Source organism: Mauremys mutica, chromosome 7 (genome assembly GCF_020497125.1).
Source record: "Mauremys mutica isolate MM-2020 ecotype Southern chromosome 7, ASM2049712v1, whole genome shotgun sequence".
In the NCBI taxonomy this organism is placed as follows: Eukaryota; Metazoa; Chordata; order Testudines; family Geoemydidae; genus Mauremys; species Mauremys mutica.
The window spans coordinates 72,220,617-72,235,345 of record NC_059078.1 but is presented as its reverse complement, the minus strand read 5'-3'; the positions used below and the strand labels follow the sequence as shown (position 1 = coordinate 72,235,345).

General features: G+C 44.9%; 1 protein-coding gene across 6 annotated transcripts in view; it reads right to left on the bottom strand.

The window, feature by feature from the left end:
• Nucleotides 1-14,658, bottom strand: part of TSPAN14 (tetraspanin 14) — an 83,776-nt gene extending 69,118 nt beyond the window's left edge. The window contains exons 1-3 of one of the 6 annotated variants that reach the window (XM_045025129.1): nt 13,002-14,658; nt 11,692-11,895; nt 6,731-6,866 (exon numbers count right to left, since the gene is read on the bottom strand). The gene's annotated coding sequence lies outside the window, so the exon portion shown is untranslated. Of the gene's footprint in view, nt 1-6,730; nt 6,867-6,953; nt 7,400-11,691; nt 11,896-13,001 lie in introns of those variants that run through there. The other 5 variants (XM_045025131.1, XM_045025132.1, XM_045025128.1 and 2 more) reach the window with 5 other exon arrangements.
• Between the last annotated feature and the right edge of the window lie 71 nt (nt 14,659-14,729).

Sequence of the window (14,729 nt, the reverse complement as noted above, 5' to 3'; positions counted from 1 at the left end):
TCTCTCCCAGGTGCTTCTGGTGTCAGGCTGTGGCTTTTAGAATTATTTTTATGCCTCAAGACAAAAACGGACCCAAAAATAAATATCATTGTGCCGCTCCTATAATTCACAGCATTCAGCTGCCAGCTGTCCCAACGGAAAGAGCTGTAGTGATTCATTCTACTTCCTACTGCTTTAGAAGCTACTTAAAAAAAAACACCCCTCTAAACCCCATCTATTATTTAGGAAAAACATATTAAAAATTTAATCTGGCACAGAAAACTGTACTTTTGAAAAGGCGTTAACTTAGGGTTGTCCCAGTTTTCGACCAGAAAGTCTGGTCCAAAGGGGACCTGGGCAGCGTCCAGTCAGTACTGCTGACTAGACATCAAAAGTCCGGTCACAGGAGGGCAGAAAGAACAGCTACTGCTGGAGGAGTTCAGTGATGGACTGGAGAGAAGCTTAGGAACTGGCTCCTGCAGAGTATGTGGGTACTGCCTTCTGAAAACTCCTGAGACCCCAGCTCTCTCACCCCCTTTACTCCAGAAACAGACCCTTCCCCACCCAGATTGCCCCTAGCTCCTCACCCCTGCCATGCCACAACTGTCCCCGGCTCCTCGCTTTGGGATTGACACACACCCCTCCACCCTGGAGCCTGTAGCGTCCAGTTTTGACAAATTGGAAAGTTGGCAACCCTACATGAACTACTAAAAGGACAAGTACGGTACCAATCCCTATTCAGTCCACCATCAATTCATTTAAATTACAGACTCATCTAGTGCCTGAGCCAAAGCCCACAGCCGTTGAAGGAAAACTGCCAACCAACTTTAATGGTCTTTGGATCAGGTTCTTACCATGGAGATTGAGAATATAAGTGAATAATGGTAACAGTCACAAAACCAGACAGGCAAGATGGAGGCATTTAGTCAAATAATAATAATATGCATGGAGTGACTGGAGGAATAGTACCAAGATGCCTACAGTTAACAAAGAGAGAAATCAGAGACACAGGCCTTTTAAACCCTCACCTAGGACTTCTGAGTCCGTGATTAAAGGGTGAGGACGACCCTAACAGTCACTGCTTTGCCAAAGGCTCCAGCCCTTGACACTCCAAGGATGAGGATGGACAGAAGCTGTTCTCCAAGCAAAACCAATGTTTGGTTGTGGAGAGGCTGATCAGAAAGGGGAATTCACCGTTTTTAGAAGCATGAGCTTCATTCCCAGCAGAGAGCACTTATTTGCGTCTGAAAGAGGAAGATAGAGAGAAGGAGGGGTGGGGGCAGGAAGCCAAAAGAAAAAGAAGACTGTCAGACCCACTTGTTAGCTGGGTTCTACCGGGGGCCTTCCGACTGCACAGGAAACACAAGGAGTTTGCTTTGCTTCCACATCCTGCTGGAAGCACAGGTTTTGGAGCTATTTCATCTTGAACTTCATTTTCCAGCTATATGCTGCATATTTAGACACTGAGGTGCAGGTGCAACACTGAAGCGACAAGTCAATCAAGCAGAATGAGGCTTGTTTCCCCACCCTCCACAGAGCAGCCTCTTGGAGTTTTGTTCAGAGCGGTGATGCTGTAAATAAGGTCAAGTTGATAAGAGCCAGAAGAGTTTGAGTGTGATAAATACATTGATAACTGAAACTCCTAGAAAATAGTCTCATCTGCTGAAGCCCCCTATGATGAGAACTTCCAGCTTCGAGATGGATAAATCCTCAGGTCATGTGATCTGCGCAAAGTGAAGAGCTCACATGCTGCTACACCCCCTTTCTTTGACTCATCCTCAGCAGGAGCAGCTGATGCAGAGCAGGAGAAGAGCAGTCATCCCTTGGCCTCCGGCCCATACAGCACAGCTATCCCCAGTTGTTGAAATCCAGCACCACTCAGTGTACCCAGATAGACTTATGAAACCTAGGATGGTCCCTAGCAGCATGTCTGTATCTGCCAACAATCCTGTTTTGGAAGTGGCAATAGCAAACGAGGATGTGGAAGAATATCTAGCCTGCACTGGAGGCAGATGCTTTCCAAAGGAGGCCTCTTGTTCTACCTTTAGTGGCTGAGACAGCAAAACACACATACATGTGTCTATTTGTTCTGATTGGAAGGTGAGAGGGACAACAGGTGTCCCCTCATAATAAAAACTGAAGCAATAGATAAAGAATATATATAACTCACACTAAAGTGGAAACCAAGCTTGGTTTTGTTCTTTTAAAACAAGGTGCTTCCACAGAAACAACTTGTCACAAAGAGGTAGACACAGCATCCATGAATTATACACTGTTAAGTACTCTTAAAAACACATCATTTATGCCAGCAGGAAGTACAGTACCATAGTCTCCTTCTTTTGAGAAGTATTGGCCCAGAAAGCCTAGAGTGCACAGAAGCATGGCATGAAAATAAGCTAGTGCGTAGGCACACTCTTGGCTCTGTAATGCAAACTTTGAACAAAAAAAAAAAAAAAAAGCGCGCAGCTCAGTTGCGTCAGATTTATACAAACCACACATTTTGATTTACCCCCAGCCAACTGCAGTTTGGTGGCAGAAGATCCTCTACTTTGTTACTGAACTCTAACAGAAACCAACATTCAAACCCTGCAGAGTTCACATTGAAGAGAAAAAAAAAAACAAACAGACAACACAGAACCAGACACAAACACAACCTGTTCTAACTAACGGTGCTCAAACTTCGCAACACCTGAGGCTGCTCAGGCAGAACTTGATAGATGAATAGGAAAGGTTTGCTGTCGTCAAGGCTCCAAGCAATAAAATCCTTGTCATCTTTACCCTTCGGTTGCTGGGAAAGGATGGCTACTGTTCACATTTCAAGGCTCCATGGACCACATTTAATCACCCTTAAAGAAAGAACACGTCAATATCACAACATACTGAGCTACTGCTTCAAAAGAGTAGCTCCCCAACTGCTCATCCACTGCAAGTGTGCTATTTAACTTCCTGCATCCCAAGTACCTGTGCTATAGACTTAAGATTACAATTTGATGTGTTTTAATATCAGTCCCAGAGAAGGTGCTCTAAACTGACATCTAGCCTAGTATTATGCCTCTCTGGCCACAGAAAGATGCCTTAGGGTGGTCACCTCCTACACAAATGGACCCTTTGACAGTACTGATTTATGGGCTATACATTGGCCTTGTTCCCATCCCCCAGTTTAGGGCAGATTGTGTAGTTATTCTGGGTTTTTCAGGGGCCATGGGACACAGAGCACAAATCAGAGCAGTCTCAAGTTTGCTCTGACTGTCATTAGGGGTCTGGCAGATAACTGCATAGCCCCAGAGTATAAAGAGCTCAAAAGTGGCTTTCCCACTCATTCCTGCCTCAAGCAAAGGCAGGGAATAGGGCTGTCAATCTTGGTTGGATGTATTCCTGGAGATTTCATTACATGACATGATCTTTAAAGATTAAACTTAATTCCTGGAGACTCCAGGGGGGATGGCAACCCTAGCAGGGAGTAACCAAGAATCAGGCCCCTGGATTCTATTCAGATCACCACCACTGACTTGCTGTAGGATCTTGAGCATGGCACTCAGGCAACAGGAGCTTCTGCCGCCTCCTCTGTAAGAGGAGATAACACAATGTCTACCTCCCAGGAAGTTGCCAGGCTTAGTTTTTAAAAAATGAAAAAAACTTACAGAATACTTCAAACTACTCACTGAACCACCACAATGGTGCTATGTTCCCAGATTTGTTCCCAGATTTTTAAAAACACCAGTTCTGTTCTTAAAAAAAAAAAAAAACCCACCCTGTTTCAATAAAACCAAGTTATGTTCCTATTTTCTTAGGGAAGCATTGCTGTTGTTTCCAGCATAGTTTGCTCAAGATGAATATAACCGGTCTTCTTTTAATACCATTACTAGAGTGCCACACAATGCCCCACAGGCTCTCTCATAAGAGTTAATAACCCCACATCACAGAACGCCAATCCAAGGCAGAGAGGGCCCTTGATGTGTGTTTGTAAAGACAGAGAGGAGTTAAAATACAAAAACAGCACTCTTCTTCCCCCACAAGCCCAGCCACATTTTATCCCAATTAAGAGGCCCAAAATGGATTACGATTCCCAGCCTATGCTTTCCCACAATTCCCCCACACAGAACTCCAGCGTCACACAAACAGCAATGACACACACTCAACCATGCACAAGCACTTGAAGCTAGTCATATACACTTAGCTACTTAGAACTAGTAACGATAATGCTATCAACACTGGACCTGGCCTGGGGATTCACAAGTGGTTGGTGCTGATAGGCATTTATCTAGAGATGCAGCCTTGGGCTAAGAGTGACTTTGTATCTTCAAGAAACACTCTGCTTTCATCATTTTTCTTAGATATTCATTGCTTTAAGGCACTGCCAGTTTTAATCACTTAAACAAGAGTTGCAGAGTGCCTAGATGTTACAGTGCTGAATCATTTTTTCCCTCCCATGAGAGACTGAGGCCTGATTGTTCATCCCCTCCCTCCTACACACCCCAACCATCAGAATGTAAGCTCTTATTTACAGTATTTTATCTTCTTTGCAACAGGGACAGCCTTTTTTGTTGTTTCTGTACAACACCTAGCACAGTGGGGTCCTGGTTCATGACTGAGACTCCTAGGTGCTATAGTGGGGGTGGGCAAACTTTTTGGCCCGAGGACCACATCTGAGTATGGAAATTGTATTGGGGGGGGGGGGAAGACCATGAATGCTCACAAAACAGGTTTGGGAGGGGGTGAGGCCGCCAGCTGGGGATGGCGCTTACTTCAAGCAGCAGCATATCCCCATCTCCTATGTGGAGGTGTGGCCAGGTGGCTCTGCGTGCTGCCCTATCTGCTGGGGCCACCCCTTCAGCTCCCATTGGCCATGGTTCCCAGCCGATGGGAGCAGCGCTTGGGGCAGGGGCAGCATGCAGAGCCCCCTGGCTGCCCCTACATATAGGAGCCGGAGGGGGGACATACCACTGCTTCCAGGAGCCACGTGGAGCGGGGCAAGCCCCCAATCCTGCTCCCCCAACTGGAGCACCAGAGCAGGCCAAGCCCTGGACCCCACTCCCTGGCAGGATCTCGAGAGCCAGATTAAAATGTCTGAAGGGCCAAATACAGCCCCCGGGCTTTAGTTTGCCCACCCCTGTGCTATAGTAATACAAATAGCAAATAAGCATCATGAAGGATTCCAAATGGAATCCATTTAATCAACAAGGTGCTTAAATATGTGCCTAACTAATCTTAGGTTAGGCATGTGTTGAATTGAGGCCTTAATGTTCACACAGCACTTTGAAGATAGTAAAGTTCTAGTACCTTGTCTACATAGGAAAGTTTTACCAGTTACACCAATTCTGCAGTTACACTAGAATAGCTCCCATGTGGGCACTTGTGGTACGAGTTATTTTACTGAGTTTAGCTTAAACCCCTTCTTTAATGAAGACTTTTTTTTTTTTAAATAAAGGGTAGGGACATTCATACTATAATGAGGGAGAGAGGTTATACCAACATAACTACAGAGGTTTACCTTTACACCCTTTGGTTATACCAAAAGAACCTTTACCATGTAAACAAGGCCTAAAGAAGGAGTATTACTCAACCCTCTCTCTGGGTGGAACAAAGCAACCATTAAACAGTGCTCTGTAATAGCATATTCTGTTGAAACTGCAGGGGGAGGGGCTAGTTAGAATGCAATTGATTAAACTGCAATTGGACCTGCACATGTTAATTCTACTACTGCAAGATGCCCTTTTAATGGCCTCAAGTGGACAGGACCTCCACTTTCTGATTCATCTGGAAGATAGCCCCTCCAAACCCATCTTGGCAGTATTTTGTAATTGAACCAGAGGGAAGAGTGCCACCTGTGTATTGATGCCACCACTTCCTGCAGCACCTTATCTTCCTCATTCAAGTACTGGCTCAGTTGGATCCTGGTTAGCAATATCAGATCTAACAACATTATGGCTGGGTGATATAGGAAACCCTGTCACATTTTAAATACTGTTAACAGAAGCCAAAATAGGCCCTGGTGATTTCGATAGAGCTTCATCTCAGGCTCATGAGTCTGTTGCAGAATCAGAGCTTTACTCATCAGGGAAGGTTGCAATTGAAACCATTAGATAATACAATATACCAATGCCCTTTAATTGCATTATGAGCTTTGTGAAAACGGGGGGGGGGGGGAAGGGAGCAGGGGGAGACACTAAAAGAAATTGTTGTGAGAGCATCCCCATCAGCCCAGTAAATCAATATTAAATGACTTGTAGAATTCAAAGTGGATGGTTTAAAGGGCATTGCACAGTGCAGGCAGACCTGTTCCTTAAATAGCAACACTAGGGTTACAGGAAACTTTCTCCCATGTGGCACTAATTGCATCTCAGCCACCATAGTCAAGCCCTGCTACAACTTTAACTCCCAGAGAAGTCTCTCAAGGTTGCCTTCTTGAGCTTCTTTTCTCTTGAGCCTCCGGAAGATTCGATCTGCTCAGCCTTTTAGAAGTTTTAAGCAGCTCTTTTCTCTCTCCTATGTACGTAGAGGTGGGAACTAAGACGGACTCACGCACACTCTGTCTTTCTCACTCTGCAAATAAATTCCACGTAGGCTCTTCGAAGCCACCCCGGCGAAGATGATCAATTACAAAACTTGGGGCTAATGTACATGAACCGTGGGAGTGCCCGCCCACTTCCCGGAACCCAACAGGACCGAGTCCCGACGGGCTCGGCAGACTAACGAGAGAGAACATTCTCATTCATTGTCTAAATCCCCGAGAGAGAGAGAAAATACTTACAGACAGAAGGCTGAGTGCAGCGTTAACAATGGGGCTGCCCCTGCCCACCAACGAGAATCTCTCTTAGAAAAAGCCCAGGGAGAAATTAGCGGGTGAGAAGGATTGTAAAGAGCCGAAGATCGGGAAACAACAGCACCTAAGAGAGAGAGAGAGTGACACAATGACGGCAGCACACAAGGAGGCTCGGTGCACAGCCGAGATCAGCACAGGAAATGAGACTCACCCAGGAGCAGCCCTAGAGTCTGCTTAGTAAGTTTCACCAACTTGGGCGAAAGGCAAGAGGCTGCCAAAAACACAGGCGTTCCTCGGTTGGTTTCTGCCTTGGTTAGTCCATGAAAGCGGATCACACGTGAAAAGAAACTCCCCCGCGCTCAGTAAATAATGACACCCGATTCTGCAGAGCGGATTTCCCTGGTAAGCTCTCCAGTAGTGTGCAGCTGCTGTACTCCTTCTTGGCAGCACAGGAAATCTACTAATCATGTCTATCAGGCCACGCCTCTCTTTCGCAACAGGACGCACACACAGGCAGGGTCATTTTACACAAAGGAGAACTTCCAGTATTTGCCTGAGTTTGCCTCTGCTCCTGGATTCAATTCTACCCTGATCTCTCCATGCACATTAGCTAGTTCCTTATGACATAATCTAGCTTCCCCCCCCCCCATAACCCGTCTCTCTAATGGTTTGCAGGGGGAAAGTTCATATACTGGCCTAAATTTAGCTAAGAGAAACACCCAGTAATTCCAGTCACGTGCATTTTAGACACTCCCTCCAGTTAATTTTTTATTCAGTTTAATATGATTCCTCCCCCTCCACACCCACTGTTTTTAATACTTGTAACACTCACTAGCCTGACAGTGGCTCAGCTGTACTTCATACACCCCAGGAGATTAATTAAAGCACACAGCCTTCCTGAGAGGTTATAATTAGCCTACTTCCAGACCTGCTCCCCATCACTTGTTTTAGATTGATTTTAAATCAGTTTTTAATGTATCATACACAGTATTGCTACAGTCCTCATTTTAATCACAAGTCTTGCACTATTTGCTGTTTGCCTTCAACCCCCAGCTCCTGGAGTCCTGTGACTAGGTGACAACAATAGTGTAATCATGCCTCAGAGGGCCCTGGTGCAAGAATAGATTAGGGGCCCCCTTCCCAATTCTGAAATCTAAAATTTTACTTGCCCCCAATATCCCCATTTTCCCCACAGCTCACCAACATCCTCCACTCCTTCACCCCCACCCACCAACACCTAGCCCCTCACCCATTGCCAGGGGAAATTTGTTAGTCACTCACCCCTACTTCAGTGTTCTGCCCCATCCCAGCCTAAGGGTAGCTGCTCCCACCACCTGACCCACCCTGTCACAATACCAGCCAAATCTGAGTGATGAGTGGCATCACAACCTTGCACGTGGAGCCAAAGCTCAACCCGGGTTTGGCCCAGCCTCATGATGGTGCAGGGGAGGCTGGGCCAAACCTGAGTGGCACTACAACCCCATGTTTCAAGTTGCAATGCCACTCGCTCACATTTGCCCCAGCTGCCTCCTCTGCAGTGATGGGGATGGGCAACAGGGCCAACTTTGAGTGAGTGGTTTTGCCAAGTGAAGTGCCAGAATGCCATTCCAGTCCCTAACCTTCTTGGGGGGTCAGGTCCTACGGTGCCATTGTACAGTGGAACCTCAGAGTTATGAACACCAGAGTTACTAACTGACCGGTCAATCACACTCCTCATTTGGAAGCAAAGTACACAATCAGGCAGCAGCAGAGACCAAAAAAAAAAAAAAAAAGTACAGTGCTGTGTTAAACGTAAACTACTGCAAAAGTAAAGGGAAATACAAAAAGATTTGACAAGGTAAGAACACTGTTTCTGTGCTTGTTTCATTTAAATTAAGATGGTTAAAAGCAGCATTTTTCTTCTGCGTAGTATATTTTCAAAGCTGTATTAAGTCAATGTTCAGTTGTAAATTTTTGAAAGAACAACCATAATGTTTTGTTCAGAGTCACAAACAACCTCCACTCTCAAGTCCTGTGTTTGTAACTCTGAGGTTCTACTGTCGCTATGCCACATTGGACAAAAGCTTGAACACGTTTAACTGAGGCCACACTAAAGGTTCAGCAACCAAAGAATCCAAGAACACATTTTTAAAAATGTCTTGTGATTTTTAAATCAACTTCCTGCTGAGGGGTACTAATTAATGGCACTTGGCAATAATATTCAGAGAGGTGAGAGTAATCATATCATCTGGTTTTCTGGGGACACACCCACGTAAGGAGATTTCCCCAGTCTTCTTATTATGTTTATGAAAAATAGCTCCCTGTCCCTGAACCTGGCAATCATTAGATTGCTCAGACCACCTTCACAGGCTGCCCCTGGCTATCGTTTGATTGCAGTGCTGAGCTCCTGTACATTGATGCACCTGCTGCTCCGGAAACAGCTGCTCCCTGTTGGTTACCACTCAGCTATTCAAGGAGCACCAGTAACTTGGCTAGCTGGGGTGAGTAGTAGGCTGGACCCTCCTGACCCACAGAGTCTCTGCTGGGCAGAGGTGAAAGTAAACTGGTCCGGTCTGGCATACCGGCAAGAGCCAGTACACCGTGTTGGACTGCACCGGCTTCTGCAGTGGGGATTTAAAGGGCTCTGGGCTCCCTACAGCAGTGGGGAGCCCAGAGCCCTTTGAATCCCTCCGGCGGCTGGGCTAGGGCTAGATTTAAAGGGCTCAGAGCTCCCACAGCCGCGGGCAACCCAGAGCCCTTTAAATCCCTCCCACGGCCAGGCTGGGGCCGTATTTAAAGGGCTCAGAGCTCCCACGGCTGCGGGGAGCTCAGAGCCCTTTAAATCCTGTCTGCAGCTCTGGCAGACAGAGCTGCAGGGAGGGTCTACGGTGGGGATTTAAAGGGCCCAGAGGTCCCCAGAGCCCCGGGGCCATTTAATTTGCCCCTGAGCCCCAGGGGCTCCCAGCCCCCTCTGCAGCTGGGAGCCCTGGGTTGATTTAAAGGCCCTGGGGCTCCCAGCCACAGCCAATGCCCCAGGGCCTTTAAATCTTGAGAGGCACCGCCTCTTCCAGTTGAGGCCACACCTCTTCTGGATGAGGCCATGGCCCCCTCAGGACTCCAGCAGTACTGGTAAGTCCTGTGAGTTACTTTCACTCCTACTGCTGTGCTGGGTAATATTAGCAGGGATCCCCAGCACAAAGGCTCTTAGAATTAATACACCACAGAGATACATGAGGCAGTTCCCACCCCTCAGAGCTATTGTTTCAGACTGTCTGCAGGTTCAAGCAGACAGCACTGCTTTGGTTATGTTCAGTTTATGTTTTCAAGCATTTCTTCACAACCTGAGGGCTGCAAACTTAAATTTAAAAAAAGGAATAAAGTTGAGACTCTGATGTAATTCCATGCCCCCCTTGAGCTGGAGCCTGAGGCACAGGCCTTATGGTGTCTATGTCTTGGTGTGGTCCTGTTGAGTGATTCTGCAGTGAGGAGAAGAGATCCAGTGGTTCTCACCATATTTACCCTTGTGGGCTGCGTATGTGGGCCACATCCAGTACTACCTGAGGATGTCACATGGGCCGCAGCTCTGTGCTGATTGGGCTGCAAGCAGGCCACAGGTTGAGAATCACTGACTGAGCATTGCAGGATGCAGTGTTGCCCTTTGGTGCCGCCTTCTCTCCAAGATGCCCTCTTCCTCTTTAACAGTGCAGAAAGTTGGGTGGGAAATGCACTGTCACACTCACATCACTCCTCTCTGAACTGGTGTATGTAAGCAACTTCTCCAATCTCTGTCCATACCCTTTGCCTGTGGCCACCCATCTCTCCTGCCACCAACATCCCAGACTTTCATTTGACATGATCTGATCAACAAGGAAGGGAGGACGCCACAAGTACTCCTGTTTTTTTAGGAAGCTTTGGTAGCCTCTAGCCATAGAGATTGCAGCAATCAACATTTTAAAGAGATTCCACATCCTTTGTGACAGGTTTGTGAAAGGGTTACTGTTATACTGTATGCAGGGGACATTAGAGTGGGTATATTTTCACCTTTAAGGGTGGGTATTACCGCAGCGGTCACTCTTAAAAATGTTTCAATTGCCTTTGCCACTAACCAATGTTCCCTCTATATTCACAATACCATCTCATTGTAAAGTTTAAATAGTATCCCCTCTATTGCAGTAACTGTAACTGCAAAGGCAAACTTGTAACATCTGTAAAGCTTTGCTTGGCCAAGGCTTCAATTCTCTCACCAAAATGAAGAAGCTGAAGTGGAAAACAAGACTGATAGAGACACAAACTGTCATGTTTACACATAGCTCATCAACACTGTTTCCTGTTGCCATCACAAAATGTTTCCTGACATTAATGAGGGACCAGGAAGAGTTGCTGGAATGAGGCACAGGGACTACAGCTGTAGTTTGGCTGAATCAAACAGCCAGTAGGATTAGACTGGACCATTTATTTCAGCTAACTCACATTGTAACTGCTATTTCATATTTCTCCATATTTCCCCCCACCCCATCTCCCTCTAGCATTTCCAATAGGGTGGTGCATGTAGAGGCTCATCCACTAACTTAGTCTCAGCATTAGTATGGGAATGACAGTGAGTCTATTATCTTCAATCCACATGGACTGAACCACTGTCATCCCCACTAATGTTTTATCAAGCATCTTCTCTGTAGTTGATTACATTAGTAATTTCCTCCCAAGCCCATTTTTATAAATGCATATATATGGTGTATTTTTAAAATGGCCAGACTGTACCATTCCCCCCATTAATCCCATCCCAAACCTCCTATATTAGAAAAGTAGAATGTACATAACAGTAAAAAGGGCATAAGATTATTTGTCTTTCAGCAGCTCCTGTTAAGTCTTTTCTAACAAGTTTCTTCTAGCCCAGTCAGAATCCCTGGTGTTCAATTTCTGGCACATTTATTTACTATGCAAATTCTTTGCAGTACCCCTTTAGCACCGACCTTCCTTGCGACTGGAGAAGCAGTGACATCCAGTGGTGAAACTATACAGAGTAGATTTCCTTGTATGTCTGCCTTAAAATGCTCTCGTTTTGTAGGAAATAAATCTGAAAAATGCAGGGAGGATTTGTTGGAATTCTCTTCTTTTTTCACAAGCTTGTAAATGGCACCAACTGCAGGTGGTCTCACAGCAACATGAATATATAACTGACAAAGTGAAACAAAAAACACAGCATAGAAAACAAACAGAAAAGACCCTGTCATGTAGATAGTTTACTAGATGACTTAAAGGGAGACTGTAAACCTGAGATCTACATCAACATTTTTAAAAGAATGAGTTAAAAGCAGTTTCAGCTACTAACATCTTCCCCCAAGTCTTCCGGCTAATTTGGTGATTTCACAACAGTATCCTGTTGTTTAAAAGGATGTTTTCATATTTGTGTGGGGAGAAGGAAAAAAAAAAAACCCCATCCCCAGACAAGGGGAAACAGGCTATAGTGAAACAGACCTTACGCAAATTGCTTTCTTTCACAAACACAGAGTAAACTAACTGAAAAACCAGAATTTGCATTTCCGATCTCTTCTAGTTATAGTCATTTTACCACAGGTCTTACTTGTAACTAAAGTAGGTAAACAATTTCCAGACCAAAGTGATTTAAAAGTTGAGGATGTCTCTTTAAAGGAGTCACTCAGATTTTGTGTACCTATTTATTAAAAAAGAGACCAGAACAAATTAAAGAAATGTAAGAAGCTGAGCCAGCAGGGGTCACTGACGCTGTACAGCAACCATCAACACAGCAGCTAATCACAATGAGCAAAAATACATTGAATTTTTCCATTCACGTAAAGAATATTGTGATAAAGCAGCTATTCAGACTCCACCTCCCCTGCCCACACACTGCAGTGAGGCAGATTCACCAAGTGCTCTGTTATCATTCCAAGTAGATTTTGTTTTTCCTTTGCATTCTCAAGATCACTTACATTATCTCCTAGAAACTGTCTGCTTCATACAATTTATCCAATTTCCTATTAACTTTCCCTCCCAACCTATTCCCTGTTTCTCTCTCAGTCCTGGAGCTCTCAATAGATTTTTTTTCAGTCCTCTCTCTCTCTCTGTCTCTCTCTCTCTCTCTCTCTCCACTATTGCTGCATGTTCCAAAAAGACAGGTCAGGCCTCCAGAAGTCTCATGATTGGTTTAAAAATCATGGGATTTTAAGATTTTTTTTAAAATACTACATTTGGAGTTTGTTTGCATTTTGAACCTTTAGGGTTTTGGAGTTTTCTCTGAAATCAGGAAAAACTAGAAACTTACATTTTAAAAGACCAAAAGAAAACTGAGATGCTGATACAGCCACATGACTCAAGAGTCTCAGGCTTCAAACAAGACACCACGTATCACCGGAGTTGGTAGCACTGCCCCGTAACTGCTCATGTCCAACTGCCACGGGACATTCTGATTCTAACATTCTCTTCCTTCTCCGGCCGGAGGCATCACCTGAATAGTCTATGTGCTGTGGCTGACCTGAGTGCAAGAGGGCCTGACAGCCCCTAGGGGAGACTCCAGTCCTTGATAAAGCAGCTGAAGCATTGCACAGGGCCCTTTGAGAGGCATAGTCATAGATCAGCCTGGCTGAACAGGGTAAAGGGATACATATAATGCCCTTTACGCAATGACTAAGCATTTTAAGCCTGAAGTGGGACAGGATGAAAGCTGGCTTCCTGCCTCAGTTTCCTTAACCCCACTGCATGGCAGAAGAAATGGATGAAGGTGTAACCATGACTTGGATGGGTCATGCAGGGGTTGAACCTAGAGTCAACAGCAGACTTAAAATCTCTTACATGGTATAGCCACTAGAGAGGGACATAGGCCCAGTTCTGACAGGATGGGATACAAAAGCACTGGAGTTTCTCAGAACCCCACAATAACAGTTTATCTACACTCACAAAATGTAACCTTCTAACTATATCAATATATTAAAATGATACAACCTTCCCAGTATGGATTTTGTTATAGTGGTATGAAGGTACTTATACCAGCATAATTTATCTCTGTAAATTATTCTGCTATAGCTTATTCCCATAAGGCGCCTTTATGCTGATCTAACTGCACCCCCACTGGAGGCTGAACGGGTCTAATAGTTTCAGTAATAAACACACACACAAACTAAAAGAGTTAAATCTGTATATAAACTGAGTGTAGACCAACTTAAGATGTAGGAGAGTCTAAGGCAATTTCCTGAAGAAAGTCAGAGACATGGGAAAGAACAGCATTTATAATTGCGTTAAATATATAAAAAAGGGTTTTTAATTTATGGCACTTAGAGGCTCGCTATGTGAAAGGGCTCACCAGTACAAAAGTTTGAGAACCACTGATCTAGTCCAACCTTCTGCATAAACCCAACACATAGTACTGCACTCAGTAATTTTTGCATCAGCCCAATAACTTGTGGCTAGCCTACCGCATTTCTTTTCGAGAGAAATCTAGTCTTAATTCAAAAGACTCCAAGTGATGGATAATCTGCCACATCCCTTGCTAATCTGTTCCAATTATTACTTGCCCTCCCTGTTAAAATTTTCCACTTTGAGTGCTCAGTACTTATGAAAAACTCAAGCCCTTCATTTCCCCAAAGGCAATTAATTCCTTCCTCAATATTAGGCCTTTTAACAACATACAGCTAGATCTAGGTATTTGGCTTTACCTGGTTCTGTATCTCACATGATCCAAATGTGTAATGGCAGGCCCACCTCCCAATATTACAGGAGAGCATGCCAGCAGCCCTGTCACTGTGTTGACATGTTTCACTTTTGCTACCTGATATGCACTTATTATTCTCTGCTGCATTTAGAATCCTTATTTCACTTATTACTGGGCACGTCCCACCTTGTGGTCATTATCACCACCTTTTAAATATGTCCAATACTGACTTTTAAGTTTCCTTACAAATCAGAATATGAAGCATATAAGGCACCATCTTCAATCAAACAAAGCCAATGGCAGAACTACCACTGAATTCAAAGGGAGCAGGATTGGACCCCATAT